Below are 25220 nucleotides of genomic sequence, written 5' to 3'. Positions count from 1 at the left end.
TAGGTTCTTCATGACCTTTTTTTTTTTTTCCTTAGATTCCATATATATGTGTTAGCATACTATATTTGTTTTTCTCTTTCTGACTTACTTCACTCTGTATGACAGACTCTAACTCCATCCACCTCACTACAAATACCTCCATTTCGTTTCTTGTTTTTTTTTTAATTTTTTAAAAAATTAATTAATTAATTAATTTATTTTTGGCTGTGTTGGATCTTCGTTTCTGTGCGAGGGCTTTCTCTAGTTGCGGCAAGCGGTGGCCACTCTTCATCGCGGTGCGCGGGCCTCTCACTATCGCGGCCTCTCTTGTTGCGGAGCACGGGCTCCAGACACGCAGGCTCGAGACGCGCAGGCTCAGCAATTGTGGCTCACGGGCCCAGTCGCTCCGTGGCATGTGGGATCTTCCCAGACCAGGGCTCGAACCTGTGTCCCCTGCATCAGTAGGCAGACTCTCAACCACTGCGCCACCAGGGAAGCCCTCATTTCTTTTTATGGCTGAGTAATATTCCATTGTATATATGTGCCACATCTTCTTTATCCATTCATCCGATGATGGACACTTAGGTTGCTTCCATGTCCTGGCTATTGTAAATAGAGCTGCAATGAACATTTTGGTACATGACTCTTTTTGAATTATGGTTTTCTCAGGGTATATGCTCAGTAGTGGGATTGCTGGGTCGTATGGTAGTTCTATTTTTAGTTTTTTAAGGAACCTCCATACTGTTCTCCATAGTGGCTGTATCAGTTTACATTCCCACCAAAAGTGCAAGAGCTGAACACTCATTTTTTAAAATTAAACTTGTTAAGATAATTCTAGATTCACACGGGTTGTAAGAAATATTACAGAAAAATCCTGTGTACCCTTTACCTAGTTTAATGGTAACATCTTGGGAAACAGTAGTATACGGTGCCTATCAGGTTACTGACGTTGATATGGTCAAGATATTGAACATTTTCATCACCGTAAGGTCCTTCACGTTGCCCTTTTACAGTTATACTTACTTTCCCTCTGCCCCACCCCCTCCTTAATCCCTGGAAACTATTTCAGGGATTTGATATTTGTCATTTCAAGAATGTTATGTAGTTAGAATCATACAGTATGTAAACTTTTGTGATTGACTTTTTTTTCACTCAGCATAATTCTATGGAGAATATGTGTACCAATAGTTTGTTCTTTTTTATTGCTAAGTGGTATTCTATGGTACGATTCTATCACAGTTTGTTTAACCATTTATCCATTGAAGGACATCTAGGTTCTTTCCAGTTTGGGGCTATTATGAATAAAGCTGCAATAAACATTCATGTACAAGTTTTTGTGTGAACATGTGTTATTTCTCTGACATAAATACCCAGATCGCAATTGCCTGGGTGACAGGGTACTTGCATGTTTAAGTTTTGAGAGTTCTTTATGTCATTCTAGATACTAGTCCTCTGTTGGAGGTACAGTTTGCAAATATTTTCTCCAGTTTATAGCCTGCTTTTTCATCTTAAGAGAGCCTTTCACAGAGCAAAATTTTTAATTCTGTTAAAGCCAAATTTATCCATTTTTCCTGTTGTGGATTATGCTTTTGGTGTTAAGCATAAGAACTCTTTGTGTAGCCCTAGATCCTGAAGATTTTCTCCTATAAAAGTTTTATAGTTTTATGTTTTACATTTAAGTGTGTGATCCATTTTGAGTTAATTTTTGTATAAGGAGTGAGACTTAGGTCAAGGTTTATTATTGTCACTTTTTGCTTATGGATGTCTAATTGCTCCAGCACCATTTGTTGAAAAAGGTATCTTTCCTCTATTGCATTGCTTTTGTACCTTTGTCAAAAATCTGTTGGGTCTGTTTCTGTGTTCTCTGTTCTGCTCCACTGATCTGTGTGTCTGTCTCTCTGCCAATACCACACAGTCTTAATTACTATTGCTATATAATAAATATTAAAATCAGGTAAACTGATTGGTCCTGATGTTTTGGACTGAATGGTTTTGTCTCTGCTACTCCCCAAATGTATATGTTGAAGCCCTAACCCCCCAGTGTGGCTGTGTTTGGAGATAGGGCCTATAAGGAGGTAATTAAGGTTAAATGAGGTCTTTGGGTAGGGCTCTGATCCAGTAGGATTAGTGTCCTTATAAGAAGAGACATCAGAGGGCTTTCTTTCTCTCTCCTCCCTCATACACACTCAGAGCAAGGGCCATGGGAGGTGAGGGCCTAGCAAGAAGGTGGCTATCTGCAAGCCAGAAGGAGAGCTTTCATCAGAAACTGAACCCTGCAGGAATCTTGATCTTGGACTTTGCAGCCTCTAGGACTGTGAGAATACTAATTTCTGTTTAAGTCACCCAGTCTGTGCTGTTTTGTTATGGGAGCCCTAGTGACTGATATATTCACTTTAATCTTTTTTTTTTTTCCAAACAATTTTTAACTTATCCTAGTTCCTTTGTCTTTCCATATATGTTTTAGAATAATCTTGTCTATACCTAATAATTATTGCTGGGATTGTGATAGGAATTATGTTAAACTTTTACATTAATTTGGGGGAGAATTAACATCTTTACCAGGCTGAGTCTTTCCATCCGGGAACACAATACATCTCTCCATTTATTTAGGTCTTCTTTAATTTTTTTCATCAGTGTTTTTTAGTTTCAGCATACAAGCCCTGTACATATATTTTTTAAGATTTACACCTAAGTATTTCTTTTTATAAAAACAATTTAAAATAATATTGTATTTTTAATTTTGACATTTGTTCATTGTTAGTATATATAAATACAAATGAATTTTGTATGTTTATCTTGTGTCCTGCGACCTTGCTGGATTCACTTATTAGTACTAGGTGGAGTTTTTGTAAATTCCGTGGGATTGTATATGTTCACAATCATGTTATCTGCATATAGGACAGTTTTATTTCTTTCTTTCTAATCTGCATACCTTTTATTTCTTTTTCTTGCCTTATTACACTAGCTAGAACTTCAAACACTGTATTGAATAAGAGCAGTGAGAGTGGGCATCCTTGCCTTGTTCTTGATCTTAGGGTTAAAACATTCAGTCTTTTACCATTAACTGTAATTCTGAAGCTTGTTTGTAGATGTTCTTTATTGAATTGAGGGAGATCCTTTCCATTCCATATTTCTGAGAGTTTTTTTTTTCTTTTTTTAAAAAATGGTGTTGAACTCTGTCAAATGCTTTTTCTGCATTGATTATGTCATGTGAGTTTTCTTGTATAGCCTAATTTGATGAATTACCATTATTTATTTTCAAATATTGAACCAGTTTTGCATCTCTGGAATAAACTCTGCTTGGTCATGGTGTATAATTCTTTTAAAATATTGCCAGGGACTTCCCTGGTGGCGCGTGGTTAAGAATCCACCTGCCAATGCAGGGGACACGGGTTTGATCCCTGGTCCGGGAAGGTCCCACATGCCACAGAGCAGCTAAGCCCAGGTGCCGCAACTACTGAAGCCCGCGCGCCCTAGACCCCGTGCACTGCAACTACCGAGCCTGTGTGCCGCAACTGCTGAAGCCTGCGTGCCTAGAGTCTGTGCTCCAAAACAAGAGAAGCCGCCGCAATGAGAAACCCGCGCACCACAACGAAGAGTAGGCCTCCCCACAATTAGTGAAAACCTGCGCGCGGCAACGAATGCCCAACACAGCCGAAAAGAAAAACTAAATAAATATGGCCAGTTCTGAAGCCGAATCTGGCCTCTCTACCCTGACACTGAATTAAATATCAGAGACAGAGTTTTGGGTGAAGTAGAAAAGAATAACTTTATTGCTTTGCCAGGCAAAGGGGGCTACAGTGGGCTAATGCCCTCAAGACTGTGTGTCCCTACCTAGAGGGGGTAGTGAGGAGTTTTACAGTTATGGTTCAAACAGGGTGTGATCAGCTCATGGACATTCTTCTGATTGGTTGGTGGTGAGGTAAGTGGGAGCATTATCAATCTTCTGGTTCCAACCTGTCTGGGGTCTACATGCTTGTGGGCAGCACACAGTTAACTTCTCCCACCTGGTGGGGGTTTCGGTATCTGCAAAACAGCTCAAAGATATTGTTATGTGTATCCCTTGAGGGGGAGCCAGAACCCTGCCCGAAGGCTGCACTATTGTTTCTTGTCTGTTCCTCCCTTGTCTCTGCATCGCATCCACTCCCCTCACTTCCCTAATTAGCAACTGTTTGAAATTGCTCATTGGAACTCGGGGAAGGTCATGGAGGCTGAATGAATCCTGTTTCCTCTAATCAAGAAATGGGGGACACAGAAAGGCTTTTGGAGCTCCACAGGGTCCGGCTCAGTTTCAGCTCTATTTGGTAACACTTTGATAAGTATTTTTGTGTCTGTATTCATGATGGACATTGGATTTTAGTTTTTTTTTTTTTTTACTGTCTTTTTCTAGCTTTGGTATGAGGCTAATACTATCCTCATAAAGTGAATTGGGAAGTGTTTCCTTGTCCTGCATTATTCTGGAAGAAATTGTGTGGAATTCGTGTTACTTCTCCTTTAAATATTTGTGGAACCATCTGGGCCTGGAGATTCATTTTTTGGAAGTTTTTCAAATTATGAACTCAAATTTCTTAATGATTCTAGGACTATTCACATATTTACTTTATTCTGCATAAGCTATGATGGTTTGTGCTTTTTTTCTGAGGAATTGTTTCATTTCACCTAAGTTGTCAAATGTATGTATAGAGTTGTTTGTAGTTTTGCCTTATTATCTTTTTGAGGTCTGCAGAACCTGTAGTAATATATCCAGTTACATTCCTGATCCTGGTAATTCAGTCTTCTCTCTTTTTTTTCTTTGTAAGTCTTGCTAGAGGTTTGTCAGTTTTACTGATTTTTGAAAAAAACCTGAAATCTTTTTTTTTTTTTTTTTAAATGTTTATTTATTTATATTTATTTTTGGCTGTGTTTGGTCTTCGTTTCCGTGTGAGGGCCCCCTGTAGCTGCGGCGAGCGGGGGCCACCCCCCATCGTGGTGCGTGGGCCTCTCACCGCTGCGGCCTCTCTCGTTGCGGAGCACAAGCTCCAGACGAGCAGGCCCAGCAGTTGTGGCTCACGGGCCCAGCCGCTCCGCGGCATGTGGGATCCGATCCTCCCAGGCCAGGGCTCGAACCCATGTGCCCTGCATTGGCAGGCAGACCCTCAACCGCTGCGCCACCAGGGAAACCCAAAACCTGAAATCTTTTATCATTGATTTTCTCTACTGTCTTTCTGTTTTCAATTTTATTTATTTCTGCTTTTATCTTTATTATCTCCTTTCTTCTACTTACTTGGAGTTTATTTTGCTCTTCATTTTCTAAGTTCTTAAGATGAAAGGTTAAATTATTGATGTGAGACTTTCCTCTTTTCTAGTATATGCATTTAACGCTATAAATTTCTCTCTCAGCACTGCTTTAGCTGTGTCCCACAAATTTTGGTATGTTCTATTTTCATTTTCTTTTAGTTCAATGTATTTTTAAAAATTTACCGTGAGATTTCTTCTTTGACCCATATATTACCTAAAAATGTCTTGTTTGGGTTATAAGCATTTGGAAATTTTCTTTTCATCTTTCTGCTATTGATTTCTAGTTTGATTCCATTGTGGTCAGAGAACACACTCTGATTTAGATTCTTTTAAACTTGTTGAGGTTTGTTTTATGGCCCAGGATTTGTTCTATCTTAATATATGTTCCATGAACACTTGAAAAGAATATATATTGTGCTGTTGTTGAGTGGAGTGTTCTATACATGTTTACTGATCCTCTTAGTTGATGGTGTCAGTGAGTTCTTCTATGTCCGTGCTGATTTTCTACATAGTTTTTCTATTAATTATTGAGAGAGGGGTGTTGAAGTCTCCAACTATAATTTGGATTTGTCTATTTATCTTTTCAGTTTTATCAGTTTTTCCTTCATGCATTTTCCTGTTCTTTTGTTTTGTGCATATATATTTAGGATTTCTGTGCCTTCTTGGTCAATTGACGTTTTATCAATATATAATATCCCTCTCTGTCTCTTTTAATTGTCTTTGCTTTAAAGTCTACTTTACCTGATGTTCATAGAGGCTTTCCTTTGATTAATGTTGGCATGATACATCTTTATCCATCCTTTTACTTTCCACCTGCCTGTATACTGTTTTATTTGAAGTTAGTTTCTTTTAGACAGTGTAGAGTTAGATCATGTTTTTTAATCTACTCTGCTAATCTCTATCTTTTAATTGGTGTATTTAGACCACTTATATTTAAAATAATTGTTGATGAATTAGGGCATAAGTCTGCCATTTTACGTTTTTGTTTCTGTTTGTTCTCTCTGTTGTTTTTTGTTTCTCTGTTTCTCTTTTTTCTGCGTTTCCGTGGGTTACTTGAACATTTTTTAGAATTTCAGCTAGATTTATTTATAATGCTTTTAAGTGTATCTCTTTGCATAGTTTAAGTGGTTTCCCTAAGTATTATTACATTCTGCATCCATACCTTATTACAGTCTACTTCTATCATCATATTATCAGTTTGAGTGAAGTGTAGAAACCTTACTTCCCTTTTTTTTGTTTTTAACCCATTCCCATTTATAATATAATCTCTTAAATATTTCCTCTGTATATATTCAGAACCAAATCAGGCCACGTTATATTTTTTGTTTTGATCATCAAACATAATTTACGAAACTCAAAAGGAGAAAACCTATTGTATTACTCAGTTTTTCTTACTGTGTTCTTTCTTCCATCCTGATGTTCCCAGGTTTATATTTTTAATAATTTCCATTCTGTTTAAATAACTTCTTTTAGAATAAATCTGCTGAAGGAAAAGAATAGATCTGCTGGCAACAAGTTCTCTTAGTTTCTCTTCATCTGAGAATGTCGTGATTTCCTCTTACTCTTGAAAGATATTTTTCATGGATATAGGATTCTAGATTTACAAATTTATCTTTTAGCACTTGAGAAATGCTGTGCCATTTTATTCGGGCCTCTAAGGTTTTGATGAGGAATCCAGTGTCTTTTGAGTTGCTTTTCTCCTATTGATAAGGTGCCATTTTTCTTTAGCTACTTTCACGATTTTTCTTTGTCTTTAGTTTTCACAAGTTTGACTATGATGTATCTTGGTGTAGATTTCTTTGGGAATAATAAGACCTTTAAGATTTGGGCATTTTCAGAGCCAGGTTATTCAGGGAGGAAACAGTATTTTCACTCTTTTTAAGTCAGGGAGAACCTCATCTATAGGATTGTCTATCCTGTAACTGTAAATGCTGGTGTAAATATTTCTGGCACTTGAACTTGGAAGAAAATTTATCTGTTCCTTAAGAGCGGGGTCCAGGGTTCTTTGGATGTCCAGTGGTTAGGACTCGGCACTTTCACTACGGTGGCCTGGGTTCAATCCCTGGTCGGGGAACTAAGGTCCTGCAAGCCATGTGGCATGGCTAAATAAATAAATAAATAAAGAGCAGGGCCCATATTGATTTTTTAAAAATATATTGACAACAGCATCTAACAGTGGCCATTACCAGCTTGATTCGTAAGTGAACTTTATGAACAAATATCCCCCTGAGAGAGACTGCCCCAGCTGGGTGGCCTGAGCAATCCTGTTTTCCTCCTTGACTTAGAAATATCTTACCTTGATTATTTGCCTTCCCCTTGCCACAGCAGTTCCCTGTTACTCAACTTTAGGTGTAAAAGCTGGAGTGACCCCAAGCTTGGTTCCAGGCTCTTGACTTTCCTTTACCTACCTCCCTCTCTGTGCAATCATATCTAATTTAATTGTTTTAAATAACATCTATATGCTGATGGCTCCCTTATTTATATCTCTAGTCCTGATTTCTTTCTGAACTTCAGTCTCAAATAGAGTTGGATTAATCTCTACCATATTTGTAACTGTTTTCTATTTGTTGCCCTTGTTCTTTGTGCTTATTTTTGTCTTCCACTCTTTCTGCCTTTTTTGGTTTTAACTGAGCCTTTTATATGATTCCATTTTCTTTCCTTTCTCTGCATTTCAGCTACACTTCTTTTTCTTCTTTTTTAAATTACTTTTTTAGTGGCTACCCTAGAGTTTAATATACATTTATAATGAATCCAAGTTCACTTTCAAATAACACTAAGCCTCTTCATGGGTAGTGCAAGTATCTTCCAGTAACAGAATAATGCTCCTTCTCTTTCCCAAATCTTGTGTCATTGCTGCCATTCATTTCACTTATACAAGCATACACACACACATACACACACACACACACAATTAAATACATTGTTGCTATTATTAAACAAACTGTTATCTGTTCTGTTAAGGATAAGAAAAATAAAAGTTTTTTTTTTTTAAACTTTCGTTTATTCCTTCTCTGGTGCTCTTCCTTTCTTTATGTAGATCCAAGTTTCTGATGCGTATCATTTTTCTCAGAAGAACTTCTTTTAACATATCTTACAAGACAGGTTTACTGGCAACAAATTCTCTCAATTTTTGCTAGTCTGAGAAAGTCTTTTTTTCCCCTTCACTTTTGAGGGATAATTTTACAGAGTACAGAATGGTAAATTGGTGTTTTTTTTTAATTTCAATACTTTAAATATTTCACTCCATTCTCTTCACGTTTGCATGGTTTCTGAGGCGACACTGGATGTAATTCTTTATTATTTGGGGGGTGTTTATCTAGCTTGGTGTTCTGTGAGCTTCCTGGATCTGTGTTTGATGTCTGACATTAATTTGGAGAAATTCGGTCATTATTGCTGCAAATGTTTCTTTTATTCCTTTTTGTCTTTCTTCTCCTCTGGTATTCCCATTATGTGTATGTTACATCTTTTGTAGTTGTCCCACAGTTCTTGGATATTCCATTCTATTCTGTGTTTTTCAGGATTTTTTCTCTTTGCTTTTCCATCTTAGAAGTCTGTATTGATGTATCCGCAAGCCATGTCCCGTCTACTAATAAGCCCATCAAAGGCATTCTTCATTTTTGGTATGGTGTTTTTGATCTCTAACATTTCTTTTTGATTTTTTCTTAGAATTTCCATCCCTCTGATTACATTGTCAACCAGTTCTTGCATGTTGTCTGCTTTACCTGTTACAACCCTTACTATATTTATCATAGAGGTTTTAAAACGCCTGTCTGATAATTCCAACATCGCTGCCATATCAGTCTGGTTCTGATGCTTGTTCTGTTTCTTCAAATTGTGTTTTTGCATTTTAGTATGCTTTGTAGTTTTTTCTTCATAGCTGGACATGAGGTACTGAGCAAATGGAACTTCAGTAAACAGGTCTAAGCTGTTGGGGACAGAGAAGCATTCTCTTGTCCTGTGATTAGGTCTCCGTCTTTTATTGATCCTGTACCCTGGACTGGGAACTTTCCCAGTGCTTCTCAGCCCTCCCCCTGCCCCCACAATGGGACAGGATGGGTAGAGCGGGCTAGAGTTGGCTATTTCCCTTCTCCTAGGTTAATTAGGCTCTGATAAAACCCCAGCAGGTTAGGCTCTGATTAAATAGTTTCTCTTGGAAAAAGGCCTTGTTAAGAATAGAATCTTCTTGAGTATTTCAAAATGGTTATTTCCCCATCCCTTTGCCAAAAGCACAAGGGAATTTTTTTTCCAATATTCACTCTGGTAGAATTCCTGGCAGTAAAACTCAAAAGTGGAGGGGCCCCTCACGACTGGTTCCCTTGGTGTTTTTAACTTTCAGACTTGTCCTCACTGACTCTCCTCAACTGATCAATCACAATTAAGATTTTATACCCCAGCACTGGTTCTTATAGAAGTTTCTGCTCACGGGTTTCTACTCTGGTAAGTTGTGATTGCCTATATTCACTTGTCTATCTCTCCAGTCTGAGGGGCAGAAGTTTGCTCTGTGACCTAACTTCTCTGCTGGATCTAAGAAGAGCTGTTGATCATTCAGTTTGTTCAGCTTTTTGTTGTTAGAATGGAATGATGACTTCCAAGCCCCTTACATGCTGGACTGGAAACCAGAACTCCAAACTCATGTATGCTGATGCCCACCACCACAACCACTCCCGTGTCCTAACCACCAGCAAGTCTCGTGGGTTCTACCACCAATACACAGCTGACTCCATCTACTTCTCTCCCACTTCAACTAATCAGAACAGTCAATTTCACATTATCTTTTGCTTGAACAACTTCAACAGGTTTCTAAATCATCACTTGGCTGTTCTACTCTTGTGTGCCTATAATCAATTCTCCATTGGCAATGTGAGTAATCTTTAAAACAAAAACCAGGGACTTCCCTGGTGGCACAGTGGTCGAGAATCCACCTGCCAATGCAGGGAACACGGGTTTGATCCCTGGTCCGGGAGGATCCCACGTGCCGTAGAGCAACTGAGCCCATGCACCACAACTGCTGAGCCTGCGCTCTAGAGCCTGTGAGCCACAACTACTGAGCCCACGTGCTGCCACTGCTGAAGCCCACGTGCTGCAACTACTGAAGCCTGCGCGCCTAGAACCCGTGCTCCACAACAAGAGAAGGCACCGCAACGAGAAGCCCACGCGCTGCAGCGAGGAGTGGCCTCCTGCTTGCTGCAACTAGAGAAAGCCTGCGCACAGCAATGAAGACCCAATGCAGCCAAAAATTAAAAAAAAAGAAAACAAACTAAACAGATGTAACTTCCTTTTAGAACTTACCAATGGCTTCCCATTGTACTTAGAATAAAACGCATTTTCAAGTAATGTTCTACAGGCCCTACCTGATATAGCCTTCCTGCTTCTCTTAACTTATCTCTACCTCCTCAGCCACTGCACTCTAGTACAGACCTCCCATTTGCTTCTTGATGTGCGTCTTACCAGCTTGGGCTGCTGTAAAAATGACCATAGACTGGGTGACTTAAAAAACACATATTTATTCCTCATAGTTATGGAGGCTGGAAGTCTGAGATCAGGCTGCGGTATGGTCAGGTTTTGGTGAAGGCCCTCTATCTGGTTTACCAATGGCTGTCTTCTCATTTTATCTTCACATAGCAGAGAGAGAGAGAGCTAGCTGTCTGGTCTCTTCTAAGGGCACTAATTCCATTCATAAAGGCTCCACCCTCACGATCTACTCACCCCTGAAAGGCCCTACCTCTAAATACCATTACATTGTGGATTAGATTTCAACCTATGAATTTGAGGGGGGCACATAAAAATTCAGTACACAACAGTGTTGTAAGATTATATCAGCCTTGGGGCCTTAACACTAGCTCTTCCTCCTGCCTAAAATGTCCCTCCTCAGTTCTTCACATGGTTGGCTCTGCCTTGTCATCCAGATCTCAGTGTAATTTGTGCTTCCTCAGTGTGATGGTTAGTTTATGGTCAACTTGGCTAGGCTAGAGTGCCCAGTTAGTCAAGCAAACACTAATATAGGTGTTGCTATGAAGGTATTTTGTAGCTGTAATTAATATTTACAACAGTTAACTTTAATAAAAGGAGATTTTCCTGAATAATGTGGGTGGTCCTCAGCCAATCAGTTGAAAAGGCTTAGGAGCAAAATTGAGGTTTCCCTGTGGAAGAAGAACTTCTTTCTCAAGACTGCAGCATCAGCTCCTGGCCGATTGACCCAGCATGCTGCTTTGCCCTACAGATTTTGGAGTTGCTAATACTCACAACCACAGAAGTCAGTTCCTTGAAATAAGTGTGTGTGTGTGTGTGTGTGTGTGTGTGTGTGTGTGTGTGTGTGTCCTCTATTTGGTCTGTTTCTCGGCTATTTCCTCAGTGACAGTGCACCTGACCTGCCGCTCTCTGTTAACCCTTCTCCATGTCACTCTTTAGCACGTAACCCTGTTTCTGTTTTCTTTTTCTTTTTTTTTCTTTAAATTAATTAATTAATTCATTTTTGGCTGCATTGGGTCTTCATTGCTGTGCATGGGCTTTCTCTAGTTGCGGTGAGTGGGGGCTACCCTTCGTTGCGGTGCGCGGGCTTCTCATTGTGGTGGCTTCTCTTGTTGCAGAGCACGGGCTCTAGGTGCGCGGGCTTCGGTAGTTGTGGCACGTGGGCTCAGTAGTTGCGGCTCGCGGGCTCTAGAGTGCAGGCTCAGTAGTTGTGGTGCACGGGCTTAGTTGCTCCACCGCATGTGGGATCTTCCCAGACCAGGGATCGAACCCGTGTCTCCTGCATTGGCAGGCAGATTCTTAACCACTGCGCCCCCAGGGAAGTTCCTCAGCTGACTGTTAACTGAGGCAACTGGACCCCCTAGGCTCTCATGCTCCAGCAGGCCAGCCCAGGTATGTTCTTGTGCCAGCATCAGAAGCATAAGAGCAGAACCCTTTTTCACGGTTATACATGTGTCAGATCTGCTAACGTCCCATTAGCCAAAGCAAGTGACATGGCAAAACCATGAGAAATGTACACTCATCTGGCAAAGTGGCATTGATACAGGGGAGGCAAAGAACTGGGACCATCAATGAGATTAATCTATTCAATTCCTCTCAGTCACTATCACATCCCTCACACTGAAGAAACAAAAGGGGCTCAGAACCTCGGCTGGACTCTACTGTGGGAGAATGGGAATCATTCTCCTTGGTCCTCTAGGAAGATCACAGGACTGAAACCAGAGGACTGGGTTGGAATCCAGATTCTTCCATATCTTTGTGATCTTGGTCAATCCACTTCAGCTTCATAAACCCCATCTGTTAAAGGGGTTAATATTATCTTTTGCACAACATTGTGAAGATCAAATTTGATGATTAGAGCGCGTACAGCGCTTGGTGTGGTATCAGTTCAATAAATGTTTTCCTTATGCCAAAGATTGGCTATTCTGTTATGTATTCAAGTGGCAGAACTTCTCTTTTGCCTTTGCCTTTTACTAATAAGAGGAAGATATTCCTCATTTTAATCAAATGGGTGGCACAGTCATCTGTAATATTTGAGGCATACACATATTTGCAGATGAGTGAAGGATGGTTCAGAAGCAGTAATAAGTTCGTATCCTAGAGCACCCAACATTATTATAGTTGTTTCAAGTCCCAAAGAAACACAGTATTTATGTCTGTTTTTCATAATTGCTCTTTATATCGTGTGTTATCAGACAAGAGAGTTATTTAAGAAACATGGGAAATGCAGAAATGACTTCAGTGCAGCAGTAATTATGGTGCACTTTTTCGCTATTTAAGTTGGATATTTCTCTACATTCCAATTAAATATATTTAAAATTTCTTCTTTATTTTTACTATCTCAATATAGCTTACTCCAGCTGAATTGTGTGGAGATTCTTATTCATTATTTAAGGTCCCTCTTAAGAACACAGATGTCAGAGTCTTTCCAGTTCAAGGGATAGACAGGGCCCAAGACTAATCATGAGAGAAATTTAAATTCCATTACTTGCGCAAACATGTAAGAGGCTGCGTTAAGAACAAATGTGTTGCGTAATAAGTAAATACATTTTCCCCATTCACTTGCTTCAAATCCATTTAGGAAAAATAATCAGGGATAGTTCTTCGAGTTTTTATTTTAATGTTAGTAAAAGTGTAGCGAGACCATTAAAAACATTTGGTTATAAAACTTAAAGACGAACATATCTTATCAGCCTCTTTTAAAGGTTCTTTAATGTATTCTTGTCTGTGTTGAAGCCGAAAGCAATGTCTAAATTTAAGTTGGTTTTTACTAGCATTGCAAACTCCATCTGTGGCGAGTCTCAATAGCTGTCCTTTCTGTCCCTCAAATGATGTGAAGTCCATCAATCAGATGGAGGGGGAACAAAGGGGAGGGTTGTGTATTATTACCGTCAATCATATTTTTCAGTGAAACATGTTTAATGTTACAGAGAATGTCAGTTTATAATCAAGTGTTTCATGTTAAATAGTCTGAGAAATAATCAGTTCTTCCCATTTTCTCCTTAATCCCATTTAAAAATTTCTTGACTACTCTTACTCCTATATTTCAATCAGATGTTAAGTAGAAATTGCAGTTGTGTTGTTGTCTGCTCTAGATTTTATTTAAAATTTTGATGTTTTGTTTAGTATGCATTTTTTTCATTATTTTTAATTTAAAGATGTTGCCTCAAAATATTATCTCAGTTACTGAGCTCTTAGGCATCCCCCTAAATTTTGAACCTCCGGCAGATGCCTTAACTCACATACCCCTCCACCTGTTCCTGGGCGGTTTTACAAGGCCAAAAAATATGAGGTTGAATTTTGTACTCACTACCAAAGTAGCTTTTCAGAGAGACTCAGGATCCTTTCTCAGGTGATTAAAAAGGAATTGTAGCAGTTAGGTATTGTTCCATTCCAACTACTCCAAAACTTTTTAGCTAAAAACCGCCCATTTATTTAGCTCACAGTTTTGTGGGTCAGCAGTGAAGGTTGTGCTCAGCTGGGCAGTTGTTCTGGTTACAGCTGGGCTCTCGCATTTGCCTGTGGTTAACTGTGAGTCAGGTAGGCAGCTTTGCTGATCTTGGCTAGCAGGGTGGGGACTAGGTGAAACAAGTGAGGGGTCGGACTTTATCTTATAGGTAATGGGACAGAGAAAAGTTTTGTGTTTGGGAATAATAATAATGTTTTCATTAGATTTGCATTTATAAAGCCCACTCTGAGTAAAATATGAAGGTGAAGTGGAGAGAATAGTTAGAAGGCTGCTCCAAGTGAAATATTTTGAGGGTCTGAACTAAAACAATGGCAGAGGAAAAGTTAAGGAAGTTAATGGCTGTACTATATTAATAAGGGCATTCATTTGACCCAGGATCACACTTTGCATTAATGTCTTTCAATCAACAGCTGTTCAGTTTTTCCTCAATTTTTCTGACCTTGGCACTTAAAAATAATAAACCAATTCTTTTGTAGAATGTCTATGAATTTACAGTATTTGGCCAATTTGGATAATGTGGCTGTTAACATCCTCACTCATGTATTTTGGTATATATACATATATATATATTTTTCTCTCCTTGGCAATATACCTGAGGATGACGTTTCCGGTTCAAAGACTATGTTTATTATAAATCTTGTGGACAATGTCAAACTCTTTTTAAAAGTAGTAGTACCAATTTAGAACCCATTAGCAGTGTATGAGAGTTCCAGTTGCTCCATATCCATGGCAACATTATGGTATTAACAGACTTACATTTTAGCCATTTTGGTGGAGGTGTCAGAGCATTTCATTGTGGATTTAATTTTCATTTTCCTGATGATGAATGAGTTTGAGCACATTTTCATATATTTGGATAACTTCTTCTATGTAGAACCTCTTCAAGTCTCTTTTCTACCTGATTGTCTTTTTATTGTTATTGAATTTGTAGAGGGTCCTTATAAATTCAGGATACAAGTCCTTTGTCACTTACATATGATGTAATACTTTCTTTCACTCTGTGCCTTTCTTTTTCACTTTCTTAATGGTTTATTAGATGAATAAAAGTCCTTAATTTTAATATAATCCAATCTAATAAATTTCTCTTTAAGTAATAATACTATATGTGTCCTGTTAAAGACATCTTTCCTACTCCAAAGACACAAAGTCTTCTTATGTTATCTTCTTTTTTTTTTTATTTAGCATTTGATTGTGTTTTTTTAATGTTCATTTTTTACTTATTTTTTTTCTTCTTAGTCATCCATTTTATACACATCAGTGTATACATGTCAATCCCAATCTCCCAGTTCATCCCACCACCACCCCCACCTCCCCGCCACTTTCCCCCCTTGGTGTCCATACGTTTTTTTCTCTACTTCTGTGTCTCGATTTCTACTCTGCAAAACGGTTCATCTGTACCATTTCCTAGGTTCCACATATATGCATTAATATATGATACTTGTTTTTCACTTTCTGACTTACTTCACTCTGTATGACAGTCTCTAGGTCCATCCACGTCTCTACAAATGACCCAATTTCGTTCCTTTATATGGCTGAGTAATATTCCACTGTATATATGTACCACAACTTCTTTATCCATTCATCTGTCGATGGGCATTTAGGTTGCTTCCGTGACCTGGCTATTGTAAATAGTGCTGCAATGAACATTGGGGTGCATGTGTCTTTTTGAATTATGTTTTTCTCTGGGTATATGCCCAGTAGTGTGATTGCTGGGTCATATGGTAATTCTATTTTTAGTTTTTTAAGGAACCTCCATACTGTTCTCCATAGTGGCTGTATCAATTTATATTCCCACCAACAGTGCAAGAGGGTTCCCTTTTCTCCACACCCTCTCCAGCATTTGTTGTTTGTAGATTTTCTGATGATGCCCATTCTAACTGGTGTGAGATGATACCTCATTGTAGTTTTGATGTTCATTTCTCTAATAATTAGTGATGTTGAGCAGGTTTTCATGTGCTTCTTGGCCATGTGTATGTCTTCTTCGGAGAAATGTCTATTTAGGTCTTCTGCCCATTTTTGGATTGGGTTGTTTTTTTAATATTGAGCTGAATGAGCTGTTTATATATTTTGAAGATTAGTCCTTTGTCTGATGATTCATTTGCAAGTCTTTTCTCCCATTCTGAGGGTTGTCTTATTGTCTTGTTTATGACTTCCCTTGCTGTGCAAAGGAACTTTGCACAGCAAACTTTAAGTTTCATTAGGTCCCATTTGTTTATTTTTGTTTTCATTAACTTTTAAGTTTCATTAGGTCCCATTTGTTTATTTTTGTTTTTATTTCCATTTCTCTAGGAGGTGTGTCAAAAAGGATCTTGCTGTGATTTATGTCATAGAGTGTTCTGCCTATGTTTTCCTCTAAGAATTTTATAGTGTCTGGCCTGACATTTAGGTCTTTAATCCATTTTGAGTTTATTTTTGTGTGGTGTTAGGGAGTGTTCTAATTCCATTCTTTTACATGTAACTGTCCAGTTTTCCCAGCACCACTTATTGAAGAGGCTGTCTTTTCTCCATTGTAAATTCTTGCCTCCTTTATCAAAAATAAGGTGACTGTATGTGCGTGGGTTTATCTCTGAGCTTTCTATCCTGTTCCATTGATCTATATTTCTGTTTTTTGTGCCAGTACCATACTGTCTTGATTACTGTAGCTTTGTAGTATAGTCTGAAGTCCAGGAGCCTGATTCCTCCAGCTCCATTTTTCTTTCTCAAGATTGCTTTGGCTATTCGGAGTCTTCTGTGTTTCCATACAAATTGTGAAATTTTTTGTTCTAGTTCTGTGAAAAATGCCATTGGTAATTTGATAGAGATTGCATTGAATCTGTAGATTGCTTTGGGTATTATAGTCATTTTCACAATGTTGATTCTTCCAATCCAAGAATATGGTATATCTCTCCCTCTGTTGGTATCATCTTTAATGTCTTTCATCAGTGTCTTATAGTTTTCTGCGTACAGGTCTTTTGTCTCCCTAAGGAGGTTTATTCCTAGGTATTTTATTCCTTTTTTTGCAATGGTAAATGAGAGCATTTCCTTAATTTCTCTTTCAGATTTTTCATCATTAGTGTATAGGAATGCAGGAGTTTTCTGTGCATTAATTTTGTATCCTGCTACTTTACCAAATTCATTGATTAGCTCCAGTAGTTTTCTGATAGCATCTTTAGGATTCTCTATGTATAGTATCATGTCATCTGCAAACAGTGACAGCCTTACTTCTTCTTTTCTGATTTGGATTCCTTTTATTTCTTTTTCTTCTCTGATTGCTGTGGCTAAAACTTCCAAAATTATGTTGAATAATAGTGGTGAGAGTGGACAACCTTGTCTTGTTCCTGATCTTAGAGGAAATGGTTTCAGTTTTTCACCATTGAGAATGATGTTGTCTGTGGGTTTGTCATACATGGCCTTTATTATGTTGAGGTAGGTTCCCTCTATGCCTGCTTTCTGGAGAGTTTTTTTTTTATCATAAATGGGTGTTGAATTTTGTCAAAAGCTTTTTCTGCATCTATTGAGATGATCATATGGTTTTTCTCCTTCACTTGTTAATATGGTTTATCACATTGATTGATTTGCATATATTGGAGAATCCTTGCATTCCTGAGATAAACCTCACTTTATCATCGTGTATGATCCTGTTATCTTCTATCCTTAATGATAGTTTTCCTCTGCTTAATCTATAGCTAATGAGAGAGGTTGTTAAAGTTGCCCAGGGTGATTGTGGATTTGTCTGTTTCTCCTTAAAGTTCTATTACTTTTAACTTTATATACTTCGAGGATGTGTTATCAGGTGTACACATATAAAATTTTTATCTTCCTAGTGAATTAATAAATCTTTTATCATTGTGAAAGTTTCCTCTTAATGTATAGTAAATATTTTCACATTTTGTCTACTTTGTCTGATGTTAATATAGTTACAACAACCCGCTTTTGGCTAGTATTTGTGTAGTATATTTATTTTGCATCCCTTTATTTTAAACCGTTTAGTCCTGTTTCAGTTATTTATTGATGTATAACAAACCCCAAACCTTAGGGTCTTAAAACAACAATGTATTATTATCTCTCGTGCCTCAGCTCAGTAGTTCTCATTTGGAGGGGGGCCCCTCATGCAGCTGCAGTCATATGGTGACTGATGCTGGAATCATGTGTGGGCTTGATTTGGCTGGACGTCCAAAATATCTTCTTCCCTCACTTGTTTGACCTCTCAGCTGGAGTGGGTGAAGTAGCTGAGGGATGATCAGTCACCACTCTTTCTTCATAGGACCTCTCTATGTGGCTAGCTCAGGCTTTCTCACAGCATGTCAAGCTCAGAGTAGTTGGATTTCTTGCATGGTGGCTGTCTTCTCCCAGGGGCATGTTCCAAGAGACTAAGGCAGAAGCTGCAGGCTTCCTGTGACCTGGCTATGGAAGTCATGTAGCACTGACTCTGCTGTATTCTGTTAGTCCAAAGTGAGTTAGAGGGTTGGCTCAGAATCAAGGAGGATGAGGCTGCACAAGAGTGCAAGTACTGGAAAGTGGGATTCACTAAGGGCTATTATTGAAAAGCTGGTTACCACACACGGTTGCTCTCTGGCCTGCAGTGGTTTCTGTCCCTTCCACATGAATCTATCCATCGAGGCCGCCAAAGTCTCATTCCACTGTGGCATTAAGTTCCTTCCTGAAGTCCAGGATCTCATTATCTGAATTACGTCCAGGTACAGATGAGGCTTATTGGGTATATTACTTGGGTACAGTTCCTTTCAATCTATATTTCTGAAAGCATGGTAATTTTAGAGTATTTATACTTCTTACATGGTGACTATCTTTCCCCAGATCATATTTTCTAAGAAATTAGGTACATGATACAAGGCTTATTTTGACCTACCCTTGGAAGTCACAAAGCATCACTTATATTACATTTTTTTGCTCAAAGCAAGCCACAAATTCATCCTAGATTCAAGGAGGGGAGACTAGAAAAAGCCATGAATACTGGGAGGTGGGATCACTGGGGAGAGGATATACGTAACCTTATATTTTACATGTGTTAGTTGTAAGTAGTATATAGTTGCTATCTTTAAATCCATCCTAAAAACATATTTTTGAAAAAAATTAAAGCATTTAGACCATTTACATTTAATCTAATTATGGGTATATTTTGAGTTTTATTATTCTATCTCACTACTTCTTTTCTATTTATTTCACTTATCCTGTACTCCTTTTTCTTTCCTTTCTTGACTTCTTTTGTATTGAACCACTTTTATTATTTTGCCTTTTCCCCTCTATTAGCTTGGTTACATTTTACTCTTTCTGAGTAGTTAGTAATGAGTTATTAACGAGCATCTGAATTCTTGAAGGATAATTTCATGTCTGAGTCGTTTTTTTTTAACTGATAAATGTGTATATTTATTACTAGCATTATGACTCCATATAGGATTTCCAATTCCATGGATTAGAAGGGGAAGATCACGGTATAAGCATCCTCTTATCCTTTACAAAGGATCATGGCAGGAACTGAAGGCCATTGTGACTAAAAGGAAGCTCCACAAGATTAACCACATATAACTATGACCTTGCCTCCAGGGAGGACAAAGAATGCCTCCCCAGGATCCAATAGATTGTATTTGGGTATGAAGGGAACTGCTTAGGACCCTCATTTTTATACTCCCATGAGTCATTACTTTCCTTTCTTCTCCTACTTTCCTATTCTTATAATAGGACAATTCTATATACTGAGCATATGAGGCAAGTATGGTAAGACAAAAGATTTAAAACATTGCCCCTTTGTGGCCAATGTTCACCCTTATGCTCAGATTACTAAAAATGTGTACCCAGAAATAAATCAAAACAGATGTCTTCTTGTAGATGAAATAGCTAAAATTTTGGCCTCTTTATTTATCTCAGGTCATACATTTGCCTTGAAAAAAATACAATAAACAGTTCCAATTAAGAGTTACAGAAACCCAGTTTTTCTTCCAGATCTCTAAATGCTCATGGAGAGCCAACTTCCATGATACATAGCACACAGCACATACTTGAGAGTCGGTCCCACAGGAAATATTCATATAAGCAAAACAAGATTTTGTTTCTCATTATATAAACATCGCCCAAGTTTATCTAGTTAACACACTTGTTTAAACAAAAATAATCTATGACTAAAAGCACTATCATATTTCTTAGGTGCCATTCTCATTGGAATCATACCAAAAAGTCTAGAAATAACTCAAAACTGGAAAGTGGCCCAAATGTTAAGGCTGCCTATGGCTCTTGCTACAAAGTAGTTGCCAGTCTGATGACAGGAATTATAGGGTTCTTCTTGATTTCAAAAGAATTTACCAGAAAGAGGTGGAGGGCCAAGAAATCCACCTGTCTGCTTGGTGGCAGCTTGTGAAGGGGCAAGGCTGAGAATCTTCTGGATGTTCCGTCCAATTACATGGTAGAGGGAATACATAGGAAGATGAAGGAACAGTCTGTGTTGTCATCCTCCAGCAGACTTCCGTGAGATAGTCCTTGGATGTGGGAAAGGAGGATGAAAGGGGACCTTTGTCACCATTCTACCATCAAATATGGAACTGAACATTCCCATTTGGGCAGTAAAACAAACGCCAGTTGCAAACATGGATTTCATTCAGACCATCTCCGTTGTTATTCTTCAGTTTCTCTTCTTGCCCATTTTCTCTTTCTTCCTTCCTTTCTTCCTTTCTTCCTTTCTTCCTTCCTTCCTTTCTTCCTTTCTTCCTTCCTTCCTTCCTTCCTTCCTTCCTTCCTTCCTTCCTTCCTTCCTTCCTTCCTTTCTTTGTTTCTTTCTTTCTACCAGCTGACTCTTACTGTTTCTTTCTTCTTTCCAGTTTTTTACCCTGTTTTTCCACTTCTGCCTTCAGTCTCCTGTACTTGTCTGTCCTGTAAACCAGGACCCCGGTTACTCCCTTGGTGAGAATAGGAGGCACAAGAAGACAAAGATGATGAGCAGTGTGTCCACGAACCGGGCGTTCATCTGAGGCTTCTGTCTCTACACTCCCATCCCCCGGGGGATGGGGGGAAGCTCTTGAAAAGCCAGGAAAAGAGAAGAAAAAACGACTTCCCTAGATTTCAGGATCACAGAGTCCTGAGTCGTTTTTGTCTGTCAATTGCTAAGTGAGATTTTTGCAACTATAAACATTCAGTAAAAGCTGAAAAAATAAATGTTTGCCCTTCAGAGATCTTCTTTGTGCCTTCCTATCCCCCCTGCTCTGTTCATTAATTACCTGAGGAGTTCTGATACGGATTGCTGAAAAGACTCACAGGACTCAAATCATTTATACTCATGGAACAGTTTTATTACAAGCAAAGGATACAGGACAACAATATCAGGAAAAGGATATGCATTTAAAGTGCCTGAAGATTTCATGTCCAGGTTTCTTTGTCTACTCACTGCTAGGTTGGATAAGACATGCTTTGTCTCCAGGTCTCAAACCACCGCTACTGTGTGTGCAAAGCACCTATTAACAGAAAGCCCAAAGGCTGCTCCTGGTCCAGGTCTCTTGTAGTGAGCTGGTCATATTAGACATATTACATTTATGTGATCAGACTTAATTGTCAAACTTACCTGGCTCCGCCAAACCAAGTACAAATCCTAAATCCAATTAGTAAACAGTGCTGATAGGCTGGCACATCCTACTCCCAAACAACCACAGACCCACGATTTGTCTTTCCTTAATATATTACATAGTGTGGGCGAAAGGTTACTATTATTATGTGCCAGGAAGCTCTGGAAATAAGCATCCCAGAACAGCTGAGATTGTTGCTAAATAACTGATGAGAAGGATAATGTCAGGACCCTTCTCAGTTTCCAGAGCGCCAAAAATTCTTTGAAACCCCGTACGTGTGAAACATCGTTGTTTAATTGAGCTAAGTTTCCCTGCAAATAAACCCAGCCAAATTTTGAAATACATTTTTAGGAAGTAACTACCTATTCTGGAAAGCACAGCTTGTCATTGTCCGTCCTCAGACTAAGATGGCTTAATCTCTTCTGGCTTCTCTGAAGGCTGTTAATGTATTACTAATTATTCCCAATTCCCAAACCCCATACAGTCTTTTCAAAGCTCTCATGCCCTGTAACATCTCTGCATCACCTTCTACTAATGCTGTAGGTATGCCTATATAATCGATCTAAATAACCTGGAACGGTTATTTAGATAAATATTTGGAACGGCTAAAATAACAAGCTTTATTTTTTTCCTGTTATACTCAAGATAGTCTCTTTACCAAAAATGCTTTCCTGTTATCTCCACCTTTTAAATTTTTTCTGTCCTTTAAGGTATGACCCCAAATACCTCTTCCTTAATACAGTCTTTCCCAAACGCCAGTCTCCCCTTTCTGACTTTCTTTTGAATTCATTGTCATTTATTGAAAAGAACATTAGGCATATGTAAGAATCCTTTTGATTCTGTCACAGTATGACTTTGAACAAGACACCTCAATTTATCTGGGCCTGTTTCTCTCATCATACAAATCTTAACCAATGTTACAAATTTTATACAAGTTTGTTGTAACAAATATCATTTAAAAATTTACTCTCTGTAAGTAAGGTTTTTCCACTCCTCCCCAGTTCTGCTTCTGTTAAGAGTTTGCTTCAAATATAGAAACCCATGTTTCGGCGGTAGGATTATGTGCCTTTGTGCTTAAAGTTCCGTGGTATTAAGGTTCCTCAGTAAGCCTGCATCTTACTACTTGCCCTTTCTCACTCCTCCCACCACTTGATTTTAGCCCTACAAGTTTTGTTTTGTTTTTGTTTTTGTCTGTGTGTGTGATGGTGGGGGGGGTTCTGGTTACTGTTACTTGTTTTTTAGTTTCTTTGCACCTTGCCCCTACTTTTCCTCCGCTTTGCTGCACAATCTCCTCAACTTCTCCAGCTTTCCTTAGGTAACTCTTATTCAGCTAAAATGTCATGGCCACGATGGTCTTCTCTGTCCCCCTGCAAGGTTGGGTGCCTTAGATTTACTTTCTATTTCATTTGTCACACTTGTAACTTAACAAACGTTATCTGCCAGAAAAGCCTGATAGCACTGTGGTTAAGAGCTTGGGCTCTAGAGACAGCAAACCTGGTTTGAATGTTGCCTCTTCCACTTCTTAGCTGTAATAGTCCGGGCAGCTCTCATCACCTCTTTAAGCAAAAAACCAGATGTAACTCACTTGGCATATACACTGGACACATGTTGTATATTTTTAATATTATTAGTCAGCAATGGTTTGTATCACTGACTGCTGTGTCCTTGGTTCCTTCCAGAATACTTGCCAAGTTATAAATAGTTATTGAATAAGTGAACAGAGTGTATGAAAAGACTAAAACATTTTCTTGTGACAAAAAAGTTTGCTTCAGATCCTTAAAGGTATTTCTATACCCATTTAAATTAAAATTATAAAAAGATATTTCTATATTCACAAAATACATGCATACAAACACACATGATACACACATACACGTTCACACATTTGTGACTTCTTATAATAAGCAATATATATTACAGACATCTCTCATTTTAAAATAGTTTTTATTACTTTAAATTAAAAATATTTACACACATTGAATTTTGGGGGTGTACAGTTCTGTGAGTTTTAACACATATATAGATTTGTGTAACCAAAACCATATTTAGAATAGAGAACATTTATGTGCATCACTCCAAAAATTCCCTTTTGCTGCCCCTTTGTAGTTAAACCCTTTCTTCCCCTTTAACCTTGGCAACTATTCTTATAATTTTGTCTTTGCCAGACTGTCATGTACAAGCACACCTCATTTTATTGCATTTTGCTTTATTACGCTTCGCAGACATTGAGTTTTTTTTTACAAATTGAAGGTTTAGGGCAACCTTGCCTCGAGCAGGTCTATTGGTGCCATTTTTCCAACAGCATTTACTCACTCTGTGTCTTTGTGTCACATTTTGGTAATTCTTGAAATATCTGAACCCTCCATCAGCAAAAAGATTATGACTTGCTGAAGGCTTACATGATAGTTAGCATTTTTTAGCAATAAAGTATTTTTTAATTAAGGTATGTAAATATTTTTTGAGACATAATGCTCTTGCACACTTAATAGACTACAGTGTAGTGTAACATAACTTTTACATGCCTTGAGAAGCCAAAAAATTTGTGTGATTTGCTTTGTTGTGATATTCGCTTTATTTCAGTGGTCTGGAACTGAACCCACAAGATCTCTGAGGTGTGTCTGTAAATGGAATTATACAGTATGTGACATTTTGAGAATGGGTCCTTTCACTCAGCATGATTGCATTTACATAGAAAATCTTAAGGAATCTACTAAATAGCTCCTAGCACTAATATGTGAATTTAGGAAAATTACAGGATACAAGTTCAACATTAAAAAAATCAATCATATTTTTATATACTAGTAATGAAATTTTTCTCATTTGTTCATATGTCAGGTAATTTGGATTGCATCATTAACATTGCATCATTTGACTGCTATGTTATGAGAATCTGTATCTTGTTTGAATCATATGGAGAAGGTGGATTTTTTTGCTTGTTTTGGTAGGCATATTAGTTATATACTGCTACATAACAAGTTACCCCAAACCCAGTAGCTTAAAACAGCACACATTTATTATCTCACAATTTCTGGGGGTCAGAAATCTGGGGGTGACTTAGCTGAGTGGTTCTGGCTCTGGGGCTCTCATGACGCTGCAAAGTGTTTGCCTGGGCTGCGGTCAGCGGCGGCTTGACTGGGTCTTGAGGATCCGCTTCCAAGCTCACTTACGTGGATGCTGACAGGACAGTTCAGCTCCTTCACACGCCACGGGGTTCCCCATGACGTGGCTTCCCCATGATGTGGCTTCCCCATGACGTGGCTTCCCCATGACGTGGCTTCCCTCAGATGGAGTGATCCGAGAGAGAGTGAACCCAAGACTGCAGCCACAGTCTTTACACACCCTCCAAGGTGGCAAATAATCACTTCTGCCATATTCTATCGGGCCCACAGACCAACCTTGGTACAGCGTGGGAAGGAACAACACAAGGGTGTGAATACCACGATGTGGGGTGATGGGGGGCATCTTGGAAACTGGCTACGGTA

At 38.6% G+C, this 25220-nt stretch overlaps 1 protein-coding gene and 1 long non-coding RNA gene across 2 annotated transcripts in view; one reads left to right on the top strand and one right to left on the bottom strand.

Annotated features, from left to right (window-relative positions):
* The window catches only part of GRIN2B (glutamate ionotropic receptor NMDA type subunit 2B), a 697821-nt gene that overhangs the window by 165097 nt on the left and 507504 nt on the right, over positions 1–25220 (top strand). The window lies entirely within an intron of this gene.
* LOC309610152 lies at positions 1311–20843 on the bottom strand. The gene is made up of 2 exons (XR_014233735.1): positions 5147–20843; positions 1311–4821 (listed from the first exon to the last, which is right to left on the bottom strand). It is a non-coding gene; the product is annotated as an uncharacterized lncRNA (long non-coding RNA).

This window comes from Balaenoptera borealis (genome assembly GCF_965194805.1).
Source record: "Balaenoptera borealis genome assembly, chromosome: 13".
NCBI classification, from domain to species: Eukaryota; Metazoa; Chordata; class Mammalia; order Artiodactyla; family Balaenopteridae; genus Balaenoptera; species Balaenoptera borealis.
This window is presented reverse-complemented; position numbering and strand designations above follow the sequence as displayed.